The sequence below is a fragment of the Melanerpes formicivorus genome, unplaced genomic scaffold (genome assembly GCF_026170545.1).
Source record: "Melanerpes formicivorus ecotype bairdi unplaced genomic scaffold, bMelFor1.0.p_v2 SCAF_1066, whole genome shotgun sequence".
Lineage (NCBI taxonomy): Eukaryota > Metazoa > Chordata > Aves > Piciformes > Picidae > Melanerpes > Melanerpes formicivorus.
This window is the reverse complement of record NW_027143418.1, coordinates 1-17,312: the sequence shown is the minus strand read 5'-3', so window position 1 is coordinate 17,312 and position 17,312 is coordinate 1. Positions and strand designations below refer to the sequence as shown.

General features: G+C 68.9%; 1 long non-coding RNA gene across 1 annotated transcript; it reads right to left on the bottom strand.

Moving 5' to 3' along the window:
* Nucleotides 1-8,729: 8,729 nt before the first annotated feature.
* On the bottom strand, nucleotides 8,730-16,643 carry LOC137461030 (uncharacterized). The gene is made up of 8 exons (XR_010993189.1): nucleotides 16,565-16,643; nucleotides 15,972-16,050; nucleotides 14,513-14,640; nucleotides 11,634-11,787; nucleotides 11,032-11,232; nucleotides 10,514-10,625; nucleotides 9,695-9,872; nucleotides 8,730-8,744 (listed from the first exon to the last, which is right to left on the bottom strand). It is a non-coding gene; the product is annotated as an uncharacterized lncRNA (long non-coding RNA).
* Nucleotides 16,644-17,312: the final 669 nt, after the last annotated feature.

Below are 17,312 nucleotides of genomic sequence, written 5' to 3'. Positions count from 1 at the left end.
CAGCCCCAGGGCTTGGGGACCTCCGTGGGGACCTCCTTGGGGAGCTCCATGGGGACCACCTTGGAGACCCCCAGGTGACATCTCCAAGCCTTGGGGACCTCCGTGGGGCCCTCCGTGGTGCCCCCCAGGTGTCATGCCCATGTCTTGGGGCCCCCCAGGTGAGATCCCCAGGGACCCCCCGTGATGGCCGCGGGGGGGCGCCCCCGCTGTGGGCAGCGCCGGGGGGGGTGGCCCCGGGGGGGGTGGCCCCGCGGTGGCCTCCGAGGCTGTCCCCAGAGCGGCAGCAGGGAGGGACTGCAGGAAGCGAAGCAGCGAAGCCAGAGCCTGGCCCCAGGAGGGGGAGGGGACAGGGAGGGACCCCACGGGACCTGCGGGGGACAGGGAGGGGACACTGATGGGGACAGCTCCTGGCCACCCCCTGGCCCCTCCTGTCCCACTCCCTTGTCCCCTCCTGTCCCCATCCCTTGTCCCCTCCTGTCCCACTCCCTTGTCCCCTCCTGTCCCTCTCCTGTCCCTCCTGTCCCTCCCTTGTCCCCTCCTGTCCCTCTCCTGTCCCTCCTGTCCCTCCCTTGTCCCCTCCTGTCCCCATCCCTTGTCCCCTCCTGTCCCACTCCCTTGTCCCCTCCTGTCCCTCTCCTGTCCCTCCTGTCCCTCCTGTCCCCCCTGTCCCCCTCCTGTCCTCCTCCCTTGTCCCCCTCCTGTCCCTCCCTTGTCCCCTCCTGTCCCTCTCCTGTCCCTCCTGTCCCTCCCTTATCCCCTCCTGTCCCTCTCCTGTCCCTCCCTTGTCCCACTCCCTTGTCCCTCTCCTGTCCCTCCTGTCCCCCTCCCTTGTCCCACTCCTGTCCCTCCCTTGTCCCACTCCTGTCCCTCCCTTGTCCCACTCCTGTCCCATCTCCTGTCCCTCCCTTGTCCCACTCCTGTCCCTCCTGTCCCTCCTGTCCTCCGCCTGTCCCTCCCTTGTCCCCTCCTGTCCCTCTCCTGTCCCTCCTGTCCCTCCCCTTGTCCCCTCCTGTCCCTCTCCTGTCCCTCCTGTCCCTCCCTTGTCCCACTCCTGTCCCTCCTGTCCCTCCCTTGTCCCTCTCCTGTCCCTCCTGTCCCTCCCTTGTCCCACTCCTGTCCCTCCTGTCCCTCCCTTGTCCCCTCCTGTCCCTCCTGTCCCCATCCTGTCCCTCCTGTCCCTCCCTTGTCCCACTCCTGTCCCTCCTGTCCCTCCCTTGTCCCCCATCCTGTCCCTCCTGTCCCCCCCCGTGCCCCCCTCACCCCCCCAGCAGCAGCAGCGATGTCCCCAAGGCCACCACCAGTGTCGCTGTCACCCTCATGCTGCCCTCTCTGCTGTCACCTTCCCCCCCCCGGAGCCGTCCCCAACTTATAGAGGCCGCAGGGAGGGGACAGGAGGGAGGTGGCCTCGGCCCACGGGGCGGGGGGGGCCTCGGGGGGGAGGGTTGGGGACATGGAGACAGAGGGGGGGAGGAGGGGGTGACAAAGGGCTGGGGTCCCCAAATGTCCCCCTCGGTGTCCCCAGCCCCCTCCCTGCTGTCCCCAACCTCTCTCAGTGTCCCCCTCCCTGCTGTCCCTACTGCCCCAAACCCCCCTCCTGCTGTCCCCAACGTCCCCCTCAGTGTCCCCCCCCCCCCATATGTCCCTAGCTCCCTCTCCCCCCCCGCGGCGCCACCCTGGGGGACAATTTCCCTTTGTCCCTTTGTCCCCCGGGGCGCGGGGGGGGCCGGGGGGGGACACACAAGTCCGGGCAGGTCCTGGTGGCCACCAAGCTGTGACCCAAAGAATGGTCCCCGGTGGCCCCCCCGCCCCTCCCCCTCCCCTCCCTCCCCTCCCTCCCAGCCACCCAAAGAGGAAGGTCCCGGGTGGGGAGGGGGGGGAAAGGTTTTATTGAGGGGGGGTCGAGGGGGTCCGGGGGGGGTCAGGGTGGTCCAGAATGGTTCCCAAGCCTCCCCCCTCCCCCTCCCCCTTCCACTTCCCCTCCCCTCCCCCTCCCTCCCTTCCCCTCCCTCCCCTCCCCCTCCCTCCCTTCCCCTCCCTCCCTTCCCCTCCCTCCCCTCCCCTCCCTCCCCTCCCTCCCAGCCCCCAAGAGACCCAAAGGGGAAGATCCGGGGAGGGGGGGGAGGGGGAAATGGTTTTATTGAGGGGGGGTTGAGGGGGTGCAGGGGGGGGCCAGGAGGGGTCCGGGGGGGGGGGAAGCTGTGCCCCCTCCCCCCCCTTCAAGGGAAGGACTCAGCCAGGGGCACAGAGAAGGAGGAGGAGGAGGCAGAGCTGAGGATGAAGACTTTGACCGTAGTGGACGGCCTGGGGGGGGAAGGGGGGGGCTGAGGGGACCCCCCACCACCACAGGACCCTCCCCCTCCATCATGGGACCCCTCCCTCCACCACTGACCCCGCCCTAGGGACCCCCCAAGGCCAGGACCCCCATCAGGGACACCCCCCCCACGTCCAGGACCCCTCCCCCTGACTTGTGCCCCCCACAGCCAGGCCCCCCCCTTGTGCCCCCCCCCTCACGAACAGGACCCCCCCCCCCTTCCCCTCCCCCCACCACGGGACCCCACGAGGTCAAGACCCCCCCCCCAAGGGCCAGGACCCTTCCCCCTTCCCCTCCCCCCCACCACTGACCCTCCCCCAGAGGAACCCCAGGAGGTCAAGGCCCCCCCCCGAGGACCCCCCCTTGGGATCGGGAACCCCCCTCAAGGCCAGGATCCCCTAGGAGACCTCGAGGCCCCCCCCAGGAGCCCCCAGACCCTCCTCAGAGCTCCACCTGAGGACCCCTTAAGCCCCTCCAGAACCCTTCACGGCCCCCCACGACCCCCCCCAAGATGTTCCAGGACGTACCCAGGACCCCCCTAGGATCCCCCAGGACCTCTCCAAGTCTCCCCCAGGACCCCCCTAGGATCCCCCAGGACCCCTCCAAGTCTCCCCCCGGGCCCCTCCATCCCCCCCCCCGGGGGTCCTTACCGCAAAGACCCCAGCGAGGAGGAGGAGGAGGAGCAGGAGGCAGAGGAGGGCCAGGAAGACCAAGGGGCAGCCGGGGGGGGGCGTCTGGGGGGCGTCTGGGAGGGGGGGTGGGGCCGTGGTCAACTTCAAGCCACGCCCCCCTGTAAGCCACGCCCCCAGCCCTCGGTGCCCGCCCCGGATCCAACCTCCCAATTCCTGCTGGCTGAAAGCGCCTCTTGGCCACGCCCACAGGCCGCAAAGCCCCGCCCCCATCCCTCGCCCCCACCCCCCGGTCCTTGCCACGCCCAATTACCGCCCGACCCGATTCGAGGCCTCGCCCCCCTGGGGTGCGACCCCGCCCTGCCCCAGCCCCGCCCATTCCAGGCCCCGCCCCGTTGCCCTAGCCAGGCCCCGCCCTCTCGATCCTAGCCACGCCCACCCACAGCCCCACCCTTTCAAGCCTCGCCCCTTCCTCCCAGCTCCGCCCACTTCCTCCAGGCCCCGCCACTCATCAACCCCACCCATTCGGGCCCCAACTCTCTCTCCTAGCCCCTCCCCCTTCATCCTGGCCCCACCCCTCGGCCGTGACCCCTCCCCTTCTAATCAGCCCCACCCCCTCTCCCACCCCCCTCCTCTTTCCTCATAGCCCCTCCTCTTTCCCACGCCCCTTTTCTTATAGCCCCGCCCACCCCACCTTAGCCCCACCCCTCAGCCTCCAATCTGCTTCTTCCCATAGCCCCGCCCCCATTCTCATAGCCCCGCCCCGAGCTCCTGGCCCCTCCCCTCAGCCTTGACCTCAACTCTTCCTCTCCTGGCTCCTCCCCTCCCCCTTTTTTCTCTTTGCCACTACCTGCTTAGCTCCACCCCCTCCCCCTTGGCCCCTCCCCCTCTCTAGCCCCGCCCCCTCCCGTACCTGCCCCTCCCCCGCGGGCGTCTCCCCCCTCCCCTCTCAGCTCTGCTCCGAGCTCATCCCCGGGGGGGCAGGGGGGGAGCAGCCTCTGCTCCTCGGGGCTGAGCTCCTCCTCGTTGCTGACGTCATCTGCGGTGACGTCATCTGCGGTGACGTCATCGGCAGGCAGGGCCCCCCGGGGGGGAAGATCCTTGGCCCAGGGCTCCCCCCCGAGGCTGCCGGCGGCCAGCAGGGGGTTGGGGACCTCCCCCCGGGCTGGGGCCCCTCCCCCCTCGGTGATGTCATCGGAGATGTCATCAGTTACGTCATCGATGTCAGTCCCGCCCCCGATGACGTCACCGGGAGCCAAGTCTCCACCCCCCGAGGTCACCTCCCTGGATGTCGTCGGCCACGCCCCCAATGATGTCAGTGGCGAGGCCACGCCCACCCTTGATGATGTAATCACCGAGGTCACCACCCCCCTGGCTGCCGGCCCCGCCCCCCTCGCTGACGTCATCATCGCTGAGCTCCGCCTGCAGGGTGAGGTCGTCCCCGGCGCTGAGCTCCTCGCTCAGCTCCGCCCCGCTGGTGACGTCATCAGTGTCCAGGCCCCACCCAGCCGTGACGTCATCAGCGCCGAGCCCACCCCCAGCGGTGACGTCACCGAGGCCACGCCCAGGGCTGAGGCCCCCCAGGGCCCCGCCGGCAATGATGTCACTGATGAGGTCACCACCACTGATGACGTCATCGAGGTCAGCCCCAGGGCCTAGGGCGCCCCCTGCGGTGATGTCATCACTGAGGCCACGCCCAGCAGTGATGTCACCGGGAAGGCCACTCCCAGTGATGACATCACCGAGGTCTCCCTGACAGGTGAGGTCCCCCCCAGCGGTGACGTCATCGCTGAGGCCACGCCCAGCAGTGACCTCACCCCTGAGCTCCTGGCTGCTGCTGATGTCACCGAGGCCACTCCCACCCATGACGTCATCGACGCCCCCCCCAGCCAGGCCCTCAACCCCAAGGTCGTCCCCAGTAGTGACGTCCACAGGGCATCGCCCGCTGGTGACGTCATTGATGTCACGCCCATCCATGACATCATCGAGGCCACGCCCGCTGGTGACATCACCCCCCGGGGCCCCCTCCCTCAGCCAGGTCCCCAGGCAGTGCCCCCTGGGTGACCTCCCCCCGGGAGGGGGTGGGCGGGGTTGGGGGGGCGGTGCCCTCGCCACTGACATCATCGATGACGTCATCGGCGCCGTCCCCCTCGGGCAGCTCCTCCCCCGGCGCCGTCACCAGGATGGTGATGCCGCAGCTGCCCCAGCAGGCCCCGGGGGGGGCCCCCAGACCCTCATGGGTGTCCCCAACCCCCCCGAGGGGGTCCCCAGGACCCTCAGGAGTGTCCCCAACCCCCCCAGGAGTGCCCCCAACATCCCCAGAGCTGTCCCCAAGGCCCCCAGGAATGTCCCCCAGACCCCCAGGAGTGTCCCAAGACCCTCAAATGGTGTCCCCAACATCCCCAGAGGTGTCCCCAAGGCCCAGGAGTGTCCCCAACCCCCCCAGGAGTGTCCCCAACGTCCCCAGGGGCATCCCCAAGGCCCCCCAGGAACGTCCCCAAGAGCCTCAATGGTGTCCCCATGACCCCCTTGAATGTGCCCAAGACCCCCAGGGGTGTCCCCAAAACCCTCAGTGGTGTCCCAAGGCTCTCAGGAGTGTCCCCAAACCCCCCAGGAGTGTCCCCAAGGCCCCCAGAGGTGTCCCCAAGGTCTGCAGGACTATCCCCAAGACCCTCAATGGTGTCCCCAATGTCCCCAGAGGTGTCCCCAAGACCCCCAGGGGTGTCCCCAAGAGCCTCAATGGTGTCCCCAAAGCCCTCAATGGTGGCTCCAAGACCCCCAGGAATGTCCCCAAGACCCCCAGGAGTGTCCCCAAGAGCCTCAATGGTGTCCCCAAGGCCCCCAGGAGTGTCCCCAAGGCCCCCAAGGGTGTCCCCAAGGCCCCCAGGAACGTCCCCAAGGCCCCCAGGGGTGTCCCCAAAACCCTCAATGGTGTCCCCAAGGTACCCAGGGGTGTCCCCCACGGCCCTCAATGGTGTCCCCAGGGTGCCCCTCCCTGTCCCCAGTGCCCCCAGGGTCCCTCAGGTGGTGCCAGCTCTGGCCCCAGTGTCCTTGTCCCCAGCAGCTGGCACCTCCCTGTCCCCACTGCCCCTCCAGGTGGTGACCTCCTGGTCCCCAGTGTCCCCTGGGCTGATGCCATCCTTGTCCCCACTGCCCCTCCAGGTCCCCTCCCTGTCCCCAGTGTCCCCTGGGCTGATGCCATCCTTGCCTCCCATGTTCCCAATGTCCCTCCAGGTGGTGACCCTCCCTGTCCCCAATGTCCCCTGGGGCAGTGCCAGCTCTGTCCCTAAAGGCTCTGTCCCCACTGCCCCTCCAGGTGGTGACCTCCTGGTCCCCAGTGTCCCCTGGGCTGATGCCATCCTTGTCCTCACTGCCCCCCCTCCATGTCCCCTCCCTGTCCCCAGTGTCCCCTGGGGCAGTGTCAGCTCTGTCCCTAAAGGCTTTGTCCCCATTTCTGTCCCCACTGCCCCTCCATGTCCCCTCCCTGTCCCCCAATGTCCCCTGGGGCAGTGTCAGCTCTGTCCCTAAAGGCTCTGCCCCCAGTGTCCCCACTGCCCCTCCAGGTCCCCTCCCTGCCCCCAGTGTCCCCTGGGGTGGTGCCAGCTCTGTCCCCAGTGTCCTTGTCCCCAGCAGCTGGGCACCTCCCTGTCCCCAGCATCCCTCCTGGTGACCTCCCTGTCCCCAGAGTCCCCCTGGGCTGATGCCATCCCTGTCCCCCATGTCCCCAGTGTCCCTTGGGGTGGTGACCTCCCTGCCCCCAGAGTCCCCTGGGGCAGTGCCAGCTCTGTCCCTGAAGGCTCTGGCCCCAGGGCCCCCCCAGGTCCCCTCCTTGTCCCCAGAGTCCCCTGGGGCAGTGCCAGCTCTGTCCCTGAAGGCTCTGGCCCCAGGGTCCCCCCAGGTCCCCTCCCTGCCCCCAGAGTCCCCTGGGGCAGTGTCAGCTCTGTCCCTGAAGGCTCTGTCCCCAGGGCCCCCCCCAGGTCCCCTCCCTGCCCCCAGAGTCCCCTGGGGCAGTGCCAGCTCTGTCCCTGAAGGCTCTGTCCCCACTGCCCCCCCAGGTCCCCTCCCTGTCCCCAGTGTCCCCTGGGGTGGTGCCAGCTCTGTCCCCAACCTCTGTCCCCTCCCTGCCCCCCCCCCTGGCCCCCCCCCAGGAGGAGTCTCCAAGCCCTGGGGGTCCCCAAGGCTGTCCCCAAGCAGGGCTGGCCCCAGGGGTTCCCCCCCCTGCCCCCCGGGGTCCCCTCCCCCCCCCTTGGGGACCTCTCTGCTCTGTCCCAGCCCCCCAGGCTGCCCCCCCCGGCGCTGTCCCCTCGGGGGGTGGCCTCTGTCCCCTCCCCCCCGAGGAGGGGCCAGGAGGGGGCAGCCCCGGAGCAGCCCTCAGCCATCGGCAGGGACCTGGGGGGAGGGGAGAGAGGGGACAGGGAGGTCACAGGGCGGGCAGGGAGGTCACAGGGGGGGCAGAGGGGCGGGGGACTGGTGGGGGCAGGGGGCACAGAGGGGGCAGGAAGGGGGGCAGGGGGCTGGGGGGGCAAGGGGACCCCGGGGAGGGCAAAGGGTCACTGGGGAGGGGGTGAGGGGATAGAGAAGGTCTGGAGGGGGCAAAGAGACACCGGGGGGGGACACTGAGGGGGGGGTCTGGGGGGATCAGGGGGACCCGGGGGGGGGACTGGGGGACACGGGGGGGGGTGCAAGGGGACCCTGGGAGGGTCCTGGGGGGGGGATAAAGGGACAGAGGAGGGGTGTGGGGGGGTCAAGGGAACACTGGGGGGGTCTGGGGGGGTCTGGGGGGGGTCAAGGGGACACAGGAGGGATCTGGGGAGGGACAAAGGGACAGAGGAGGGGTCTGGGGGTGCCGGGGGGGGGTCCCAGGTACCTGTGGGGGCCGCAGGTGCCAGCTCTGGGGTGGGTCCCAGTGGTGCCAGCAGCAGGAAGCAGCTCCTGGAGCGGGGGGAGGGGAGGGGGGGAGGGGGCAGGGGTGGGCGTGGCTGGGGGCCCCTCCCTCCCCCCTCTAGGGACCCCCCCCTCCAAGAGTTTCAGGGCCCTCCCCCCACTCCCCCCTGCCCCCCTCCCTGCCTTGGGGACACCAAGAACCAGGCCACAGCAGGGGGCAGGGGCAAGGGGGGGCTTTAATTTATGGGGGAGGGTCCTGGATCCCTGGGGGGGGGGGTCCTGGATCCCCGGGGGGGGGGTCCTGGATCACTTGGGGAGGGGTCCTGGATCCCTGGGGGGGTCGAAGGCCTTGAGGGCCTGAGCCAGGCGAGAGAGCTCTGACTGCAGGGAGGCAACCTGGGAGGGGGAGGGAGGGTAATTAATTAGAGCTAATTAGGGGCTAATGAAGCAGCCCCCCCCCCCCCCAGTTAACCTCCCCCAGACCCAATTAACCATCCCCACCCCCACTAATTAACCACCCCCCAGGTTTAATTAACTCCCCCAGCCCTGACTGACCCTCCCCCAGCCCTCGTTACCCAGCCACCCCCCAACCTAATTAGTTCTCTCCACCCCTAATTAGCCCCTCCCAGAGCCTAATTAGTCCTCTCCACCCCTAATTAGTCCCTCCTCCTTCCCCTCCCCCAGCCCCCATTACCCATTCCCCGCCCCCCCCCCCCCCCAAGCTAATTAGGTTAATGAAACCTCCTTCAGAGCTTCTATTAATTAGTGGCTGCTGCTAATTAGGTTAATTGGGGGGGGAGGGCACCTGCTGGGGGTCGGGGGGGGTCTTGTTGTCCCCCTCCAGGGCCCTGGAGCTGTCTCTGGAGGCTTCGGCTCCGAGCCAGCAGCTGCCCCCTGTGGCCTCTGGGGTCCTGCAGGCCCTGGAGGGAGAGGGAGGCAGTGGGGAGGGAGGGGTCGTAGGGGGGGAGGGGGGATCCTGTGCTATCCCATAATGCACCGAGGGGCCCCCCCAGGTAGACCCTAATGAGCTAGGAGGGGGGATGAAGGGCTCCCAAAGTCTCCCCCACAGCCTACTCCTCCTCCTCCCTCCTCCCAAAGGGCTCTGGGGGGGAGAGGGAGGGAGGGGGAGGGGGAAGGAGGGGAGAGGAGGGAGGGGGAAGGGGGAAGGGGTGGTGTGGGGGAGGGGGAGAGGAGGGAGGGAGGGGAGAGAGGGAGAGGAGGGAAGGGAACAGAGGAGGGAGAAAGAGAAGAGAGGGGAGGAAAGGGAGGCGAGGGGGAGAGAGGGAGGGAGAGGGGAAGAGGAGAGAAGGGAACAGGGGAGGGAGGGAAGGGAACAGGGGGGAAGGGAGAGGAGAGAGGGGAGGGAGGGGAGGAAGAGAAAGGGAATGGAAGAGAGGAAAGGAGAGAGAGGGAAGAGGGGAGGGAAGCAGGGAGAGAGGGAGGGGAAGGGGAGAGAGAGGGAGAGAAGGAAGAAAGGGGGAAAGGAGGAGAGGGAGGGGGAGAAGGAAGGGGGGAGGGGGAAAGGGAGGGGAGGGAGAGGGAATGGTGGGAAGGGAGAAGGGGGAGGAGGGAAAGGAGAGGGGAGGAAGGGGAGGGAGGGGAGGGAGGCCCCAGGGGAACCTCCACAGGATGCCCATCCCCCAGCATCCCACAATGCTCCTGGGGGTCCTCCTCAGACATCCCATAATGCCCTGGGATCCTGTCCCCACCCTGCTCCAGGTCCCCCAGCTTCCAGCATGCCCTGGGGCCCTCCAGCTGCCCCACATTGCCCCTCCCCCCCCCTCCCCCCTCTTTCCGCTTGCCTCCCCTCCCTCCCCTCCCCTCCCCCCCCCCGCCCCTGGCCCCTCCCCCCTGCCCCTCCCCCACTCACCCCCAGGCTGAGCCAGATTCGGGTCCCAGGCCCTGCCGAGGCCTCCACCCAGCCGGGGCCCAGCTCAGGCTCCGCCCCCGGGGGGAGGAGCCGCAGGACCCCGCCCTGGCCAGGGTCTGGAGGAGGGGCCTAGAGCCGCCAGCCAATCCACCGTCCCCCGCCGGGCACTGCACGGCCACTTGCGGGAGGGAGGAGGGGAAAGATGGCGGCGCCCGGGGGAGGGGAGGGGGCGGGGCAAGATGGCGGCGCCCGGGGGAGGGGAGGGAAGGGGGCAAGATGGTGGCGCCCAGGGGAGGGGGAGGGGCCAAGATGGCAGCGCCCGGGGCAGGGGAGGGGCAGGGGCAAGATGGCGGCGCCCCAGGGGAGGGGAGGGGGCGGGGCATAGCCAGGTGCATGCTGGGACGGTGGCAGCCATTCAGAGTGCCCCAAGGCATGCTGGGATTGACGGCTCGCCTTGCAGTGGGAGCCGCCATCATGGGGGGGGGGGGGGGACAAAGGGGGGGGGAAGGAAGCCAGGTGCATGCTGGGACATGTAGGCCACCCTGGCAGCCATTGCAAGGGCCCCAGAGCATGCTGGGACTACCCCAAAGCACGCTGGGACCCCCAGATCTCAACCTGCCCCACCCTCTGGCAGCCATCTTGGAAGCCCAAAGCATGCTGGGATCTGAAGCTCCTGGCAGCCATCTTGACTACCCCAAAGCACACTGGGACACAGGGCCCCTGGCAGCCATCTTGACTACCCCAAGGCATGCTGAGACCCCCAGATCTCCCCTCCCCACCCCCCCAGCAGCCATCTTGGCCTCTTCCCCCCTCGCTCACAGGGCAGCCGAGCAGCTCCCAGCCTCAAGGTGTCCCTCAGGCCCCTGGCAGCCTTCACCACCTCCATCATGGCCTCCACCTGGGCCTCCGCCTCGGGGCAGTGCCAATGAGCCTGGGGGGGGAGGGGCAAAAGGGAGGCAAGAGTTGGGGGCGGAGCCAAACCCCTCTTTGGGGGACCAGAGGAGTTTGGCAGGGGGCAAAGGGGGAGGGGGAAGGAGGACAGGGTCCAAAGGGGTTGGGGAGGGGTAAAGCGTTTGGGGCATCCAGAGAGGTCAGGGGGAGGGAGGGGAAGGGATTGGGGGAGGGGCAAAGGGGCTGGAGGGGATTGGGGGGGGTCCAATGGGGGTGAGGGGGGGTAGAGGGGGTCTGGGGGGAGCAAAAGGTTGGGGGGGGATCAAGAAGGGCCTTAAGGGGGGGAGCAGAGGAATTGGGGGGGGCAAATGGTTTGGGAGGGGCAAAGGGGGTTGGGGCGAGGGGAGAGGAAAAGAGGAGGAAGTGGGGAGGGGGGAGGCACTCACCAGGCTCTGGGGGTCTGGGAAGGAGGCCAGGCAGATGCTGGGGGGGGTCCTGGGGGTCTTGGGGAGCCTCTGCCAGAGCTCTTCGGCCAGGAAGGGGCTGAAGGGGGCCAGGAGGCGAAGGCCGAGGTCAGAGCAGCTCAGGAGGGTGCTGAGGGTCTCCTCAGCCACCTGGGGGTCCCTGAGGAGGACTTTGGAGACCTCCTGGGGCGGGGGGGAAGGAGAAGAAGGAAGAAGAGGAGGAGAAGAAGGCTCAAAGTTGGGTGAGAGAAGGCAAGGAGGGGATGGAGACCAAGGGAACCTCCTTCAGGTCTTCCCAGGTGGCTCTGGAGGCCTCTTGGGAGCTAACAGGATGGAGGCCAAGAGGAGAGGCCAAAGGAACCTCCTTGAGGTCCTCCAAGGAGGTTCAGGAGATCTCCATCAACTCAAAAGAGGTTCTCAAGGGGGTAGAGGCCAAGAGTGCACGTCCATGGCCCTTTGGTGGCCTCCAGGAGGTCCTCCATGACCCTTTGGTGGCCTCCATGACCCTTTGTTGGCCTCCAACCCCTGGAAGGGCCCCCAGAAGGTGGCTGGGACCCCCTCAGCTGTGCCCCCCTGGCACTCACCAGGTAGACATCCACAGAAGGTCCTGAGCCAGAAGTGGTGGACAGCAGCCAGGGCTGTGTGGACCTCCAGGGCCTCCAGCCTCCTGTTGACCTCCCCCACAGCCTGCAGCAGCCTGCTCAGCACCCAGCGGGACAGGGGATGGCCTGGCAGCACCTGGGCAGGAAGAGGAGGAAGTGGAAGAAGGCCCAAAGGGGTGGGGGGAACTCCCTCCTGACCTCCCCAAGCCCTTGGTGAAGACCAGGGAGGAGGAGAAGGAGAGAGAAGGAGAAGGAGGAGAAGAGAAAAGGGAGAGGGAGAAGAGGGAGGAAGAGCAGAAAAAGAAGGAAAAAAAGAAGGACAAAGAGGAGGAGAAGGAAGAGCAGAAGGAGAAGAATGAAGAGAAGAAAGCGGGAGAAAGAGGAGGAGGAGGAGAAAGAGAAAGCAGAGCAGAGAGGAAGGAAGAGGCTGCAGGGTGTCCGTGGGTGGTGCTGGGAGGTGTCCCTGCTGCACACCTGCAGGGCTGGGCCAGGGCTGGGGGCGTGTCAGGGTGTGTCAGGGCAGGTCAGGGCGGGTGCCGTGTCGCACCCGGGGGCCTGGGGGTGTGTCTGGGGGGGCGTGTCTCACCTGGGGGCGTGTCGGGGTGCATGTGTCCCACCTGGGGGCGTCTCTCACCTAGGGGCATGCCTGGGGGCATGTGTCACACGAGGAGGCGTGTCCGGGTGTGTCTCACCTGGGGGTGTGTCTCACCTGGGGGTGTGTCTGGGGGCGTGTCTCAACTAGGGGCATGCCTGGGGGAGTCTCACCTAAGGGCGCGTCTGGGGGGCATCTTTCGGGGGGGGGCGTGCCTGGGGGTTGTCTCTCACCTGGGGGAGTGTCTGGGGGCGTGTGTCACCAGGGGGCATGGCTGGAGCGTGGCTCACCTAGGTGCATCTGGGGCATGTCTGGGGGGCGTGTCTCACCTGGGGGGTGTCTGGGGATGTGTCTGACCTGGGGCGTGTCTGGGTGTATGTGTCTCACCTGGGGCGTGTCTCACCTGGGGTGTGTCGGGGGGGAAGGGCGTGTCTCACCTGGGGTGTGTCTGACCTAGGGCATGTCTGGGGGGTGTGTCTCACCTTAGGGCATGTCTGACCTGGGGGCGTGTCAGGGGTGTGTCTCACCTGGAGGCATGTATGGGGCATGTCTCACATGGGGCGTGACAGAGGGCATGTCTCACCAGGGGCGTGTCTGGGGGGGCGTGTCTCACCTGGGGCGTGTCTCACCTGGGGTGTGTCTGGGGGGGCGTGTCTCACCTGGGGCGTGTCTCACCTGGGGTGTGTCTGGGGGGCGTGTCTCACCTGGGGCGTGTCTCATGTGGGGCGTGTCTGGGGGGGCGTGTCTCACCTGGGGCGTGTCTGGGGGGCGTGCCTCACCTGGGGCGTGTCTGGGGGGCGTGTCTCACCTGGGGCATGTCTGGGGGGCGTGTCTCACCTGGGGCGTGTCTGGGGGGGCGTGTCTCACCTGGGGCATGTCTCACCTGGGGCGTGTCTCACCTGGGGCGTGTCTGGGGGGCGTGTCTCACCTGGGGCGTGTCTGGGGGGCATGTCTCACCTGGGGCATGTCTCATCTTGGGCGTGTCTGGGGGGGCGTGTCTCACCTGGGGCGTGTCTGGGGGGGGGCGTGTCTCACCTGGGGCGTGTCTCACTGTCTCACCTGGGGCGTGTCTCACCTGGGGCGTGTCTGGGGGGGCGTGTCTCACCTGGGGCGTGTCTCACCTGGGGCGTGTCTGGGGGGGGCGTGTCTCACCTGGGGCGTGTCTCATCTGGGGCGTGTCTGGGGGGCGTGTCTCACCTGGGGTATGTCTGGGGGGCGTGTCTCACCTGTGGGCGTGTCTGGGGGGCGTGTCTCACCTGGGGCGTGTCTCACCTGGGGCGTGTCTGGGGGCGTGTCTCACCTGGGGCGTGTCTCAACTGGGGGCGTGTCTCACTGTCTCACCTGGGGCGTGTCTCATCTGGGGCGTGTCTGGGGGGCGTGTCTCACCTGGAGCGTGTCTCACCTGGGGCGTGTCTCACCTGGGGCGTGTCTGGGGGGGCGTGTCTCACCTGGGGGCGTGTCTCACCTGGGGCGTGTCTGGGGGGCGGTCTCGTCTCACCTGGGGCGGTGTCTGGGGGGCGTGTCTCACCTGGGGCGTGTCTCACCTGGGGCGTGTCTCATCTGGGGTGTGTCTGGGGGTGTGTGTCTCACCTGGGGCGTCTCACCTGGGGCGTGTCTCATCTGGGGTGTGTCTGGGGGGTGTGTCTCACCTGGGGCTTGTCTGAGGGGCGTGTCTCACCTGGGGCGTGTCTGGTGGGGGCATGTCTCACCTGGGGCGTGTCTCACCTGGGGCGTGTCTCCGGGGGCGTGTCTCACCTGGGGCGTGTCTCACTGTCTCACCTGGGGCGTGTCTCATCTGGGGCGTGTCTGGGGGGCGTGTCTCACCTGGGGCGTGTCTCACCTGGGGCGTGTCTGGGGGGCGTGTCTCACCTGGGGCGTGTCTCACCTGGGGCGTGTCTGGGGGGGCGTGTCTCACCTGGGGCGTGTCTGGGGGGCGTGTCTCACCTGGGGCGTGTCTCACCTGGGGCGTGTCTCATCTGGGGTGTGTCTGGGGGTGTGTGTCTCACCTGGGGCGTCTCACCTGGGGCGTGTCTGGGGGGTGTGTCTCACCTGGGGCTTGTCTGGGGGGCGTGTCTCACCTGGGGCGTGTCTGGTGGGGGCATGTCTCACCTGGGGCGTGTCTCCACCTGGGGCGTGTCTCCGGGGGCGTGTCTCACCTGGGGCGTGTCTCACTGTCTCACCTGAGGCGTGACTGAGGGTGTGTCTCACCTGGGGCGTGTCGGGGGGGCGTGTCTGACTTGGGGGCGTGTCTCCGGGGGGCGTGTCTCACCTGGGTTCGTGTCGGGGGGCGTGGCAGGCGCTGCAGGGCCGCCAGGACGTAGCGCAGGCAGTTCCAGACCTTGTTGCAGAAGCGCCGGAAGCGCAGAGCCGCTGCCAGCTCCAGCTGCAGCTCCGCTCCTGCCGCAGCGCACAGCGCCCTCAGCCTGCCACCCGGCGCCCACCCTGCCCGCCCCCCCCTAGCCCCAGCCCAGGCCCCACCGCCCCAGCCCGGCCCCACCACCCCAGCCAGCCCCCCCCAGCCCCAGCCCGGCCCGCCCCACCCAGCCTGGCACTCAGGAGCCTTGGCTGCCCCCCATGAGCCTTGGGTAGCCCCCAGGACATCCTCCCTGCTCCACCTGGTGGCCCCCACCCCCAGGGGGGTCTCTGGGTGTGCTGTGGTGACCCCGAGGTTCTCTGGGGGTCACTGTAGCACCACTGGGTGCCACTGGGGGGCGCTGTGGCACTGCTGGGTGCTGCTGGGGGGCGCTGTGGTGCCACTGGGGGTCTCTGTGGGTCCCTCGGGGGTGCTGTGGTGCCGCTGTGGGGCACGGAGGGGCACTGTACGCCGCCAGGGGGCGCTGGGGGGCGCTGTGGCACAGTGGGGGTCTCTGGGAGTGGTTGTGGCACTGCTGTGTGCCACCAGGGGGCGCTGTGGATCCCTGGTGGCTGCTGTGGGTCCCTGCACAACACGCAGGGTGCCACTGGGGGGCACTGCAGGGCTCTGGGGATCCTGCATGTCCACAGGGGGTGCCAGGGGGGTCTGGGGGGGCTGTTGGGTCCCTGCAGTGGCACTGGGTGCTGCCCGCTCCGGGGCTCTGTGGGTCCCTGAAGTGCTGCAGCGTACAGCTGGGGGGTGTTGGGGGTCCTGGGGGGCTGTAGGTTCCCTGTAGTACCACAGTGTACCATCGGGGGGCGTGGGGGGCTGCAGTGCCGCAGGATGCCTACAGGAGGCTCTGGGGACTGCTTAGGTCCCTGCAGTGCCACAGTGCACCGCCGGGGGGCTCTGGGGGCTGTGTGTGTCCCTAGCAGTACCACAGTGCACCGCCGGGGGGCTCTAGGGGCTGTGTGTGTCCCTGCAGTACCGCGAGGCACCGCCGGGGGGGCTCTGGGGGGCTGTGTGTGTCCCTGCAGTACCGTGGGGCACCGCCGGGGGCGCTGGGGGGGCTGTGTGTGTCCCTGCAGTACCGCAGTGCACCGCCGGGGTGATGGGGGCTGTGTGTGTCCCTGCAGTACCGCAGTGCACCGCCGGGGGGGCGCTGGGGGCTGTGTGTGTCCCTGCAGTACCGCAGTGCACCGCCGGGGGGCTCTGGGGGCTGTGTGTGTCCCTGCAGTACCGCAGTACACCGCCGGGGGGCTCTGGGGGCTGTGTGTGTCCCTGCAGTACCGCAGTACACCGCCGGGGGGCTCTGGGGGCTGTGTGTGTCCCTGCAGTACCGCAGTACACCGCCGGGGGCGCTGCGGGCACTCACCGTGGGCGTTGTGGGAGCAGAGGGCCAGGCGCAGGGAGTCTGAGCCCAGCTCCGGCAGCCCCTGGGGGAACTGCAGCCTCTGGGGGGGGCACAGGGCAGGGCCTGAGGGGGGGCAGCTCCCCCAGGGGCTCCGGGGGGAGCCAGGAGGGGTCGGGGGGGGGCAGGGATAGGTTTGGGGGGGTCTGGAGGGGCTTGGGGGGGGCCTGGAGGGGCTTGGGAAGGGGTGGGGGGGGCCTGGGGGGAACGGGGAGGGGTCGGGGGGGGGCAGGGAAGGGGCCTGGGGGGGCCAGAGATGGACTGGGGGCAGCTGGGGGGGGTGGGGGTGGGACAGGAAGGGTCCTGGGGGGGGGTCCGGGGGGGTTTGGGGGGGGCAGGGAGGGGCCTGGGGGAGATCAAGTGGGGCAGGGTGGGGGTTTGGGGGGGGGACAGGGATAAGTTTGGGGGGTCAGGAGGGGCTTGGGAGGGGTCTGGGGGAGTCAGGATGGATTTGGGGGAGTCAGGGGGGTCAGGGTGGGTTTGGGGGGGTCAGGGTGGGTTTGGGGGGTGTCATGGGGGGGTCAGGGGGCATTTGGGGGGCTCTGGGGGGGTCCCACCTGAGCCTCTTTGGCCTCCTGCAGCAGCCTGGGGTCCAGAATCCTCTCCTGGAGCTTCTGCTGCAGGTCCTGGGGGGGGCAGAGGGGGAGGGGGATTTGGGGGGGCTGGGGGGGTCCTGAGGGGGTGCTCTGGGGGGGGGGGTAAGGGATTGGGGGGGCTTTAGGGGGGATTCAGTGTGGGGGGGGAATGTGGGGGGGTCTCTGGGGGATGTCCAGGTTTGGGGGGGGGCTATTGGGGGAGCTCAGGTTTTGGGGGGGCTCCCTGGGGGCTCCAGGGGGGGCTGTGGGGTTTAGGGGGGGTCTGAGGCTCTGGGGGGGGTCTGAGGCTCTGGGGGGGTCTGAGGTTCTGGGGTGGGTCTGAGGCTCTGGGGGGTCTGAGGCTCTGGGGGGGTCTGAGCCTCTGGGGGGGTCTGAGGCTTTCGGGGGGGGTCTGAGGCTCGGGGGGGGTCTAAGGCTCTAGGGGGGGTCTGAGGTTCTGGGGGGGGTCTGAGGCTCTGGAGGGGGTCTGAGGCTCTGGGGGGGTCTGAGGCTCTGGGGGGGGTCTGAGGATCTGGGGGGGTCTGAGGCTCTGGAGGGGGTCTGAGGCTCTGGGGGGGTCTGAGGCTCTGGGGGGGGTCTGAGGCTCTGGGGGGTCTGAGGATCTGGGGGGGGTCTGAGGTTCTGTGGGGGGTCTCAGGCTCTGGGGGGGTCTGAGGATCTGGGGGGGTCTGAGGCTCTGGGGGGGGTCTGAGGCTCTGGGGGGGTCTGA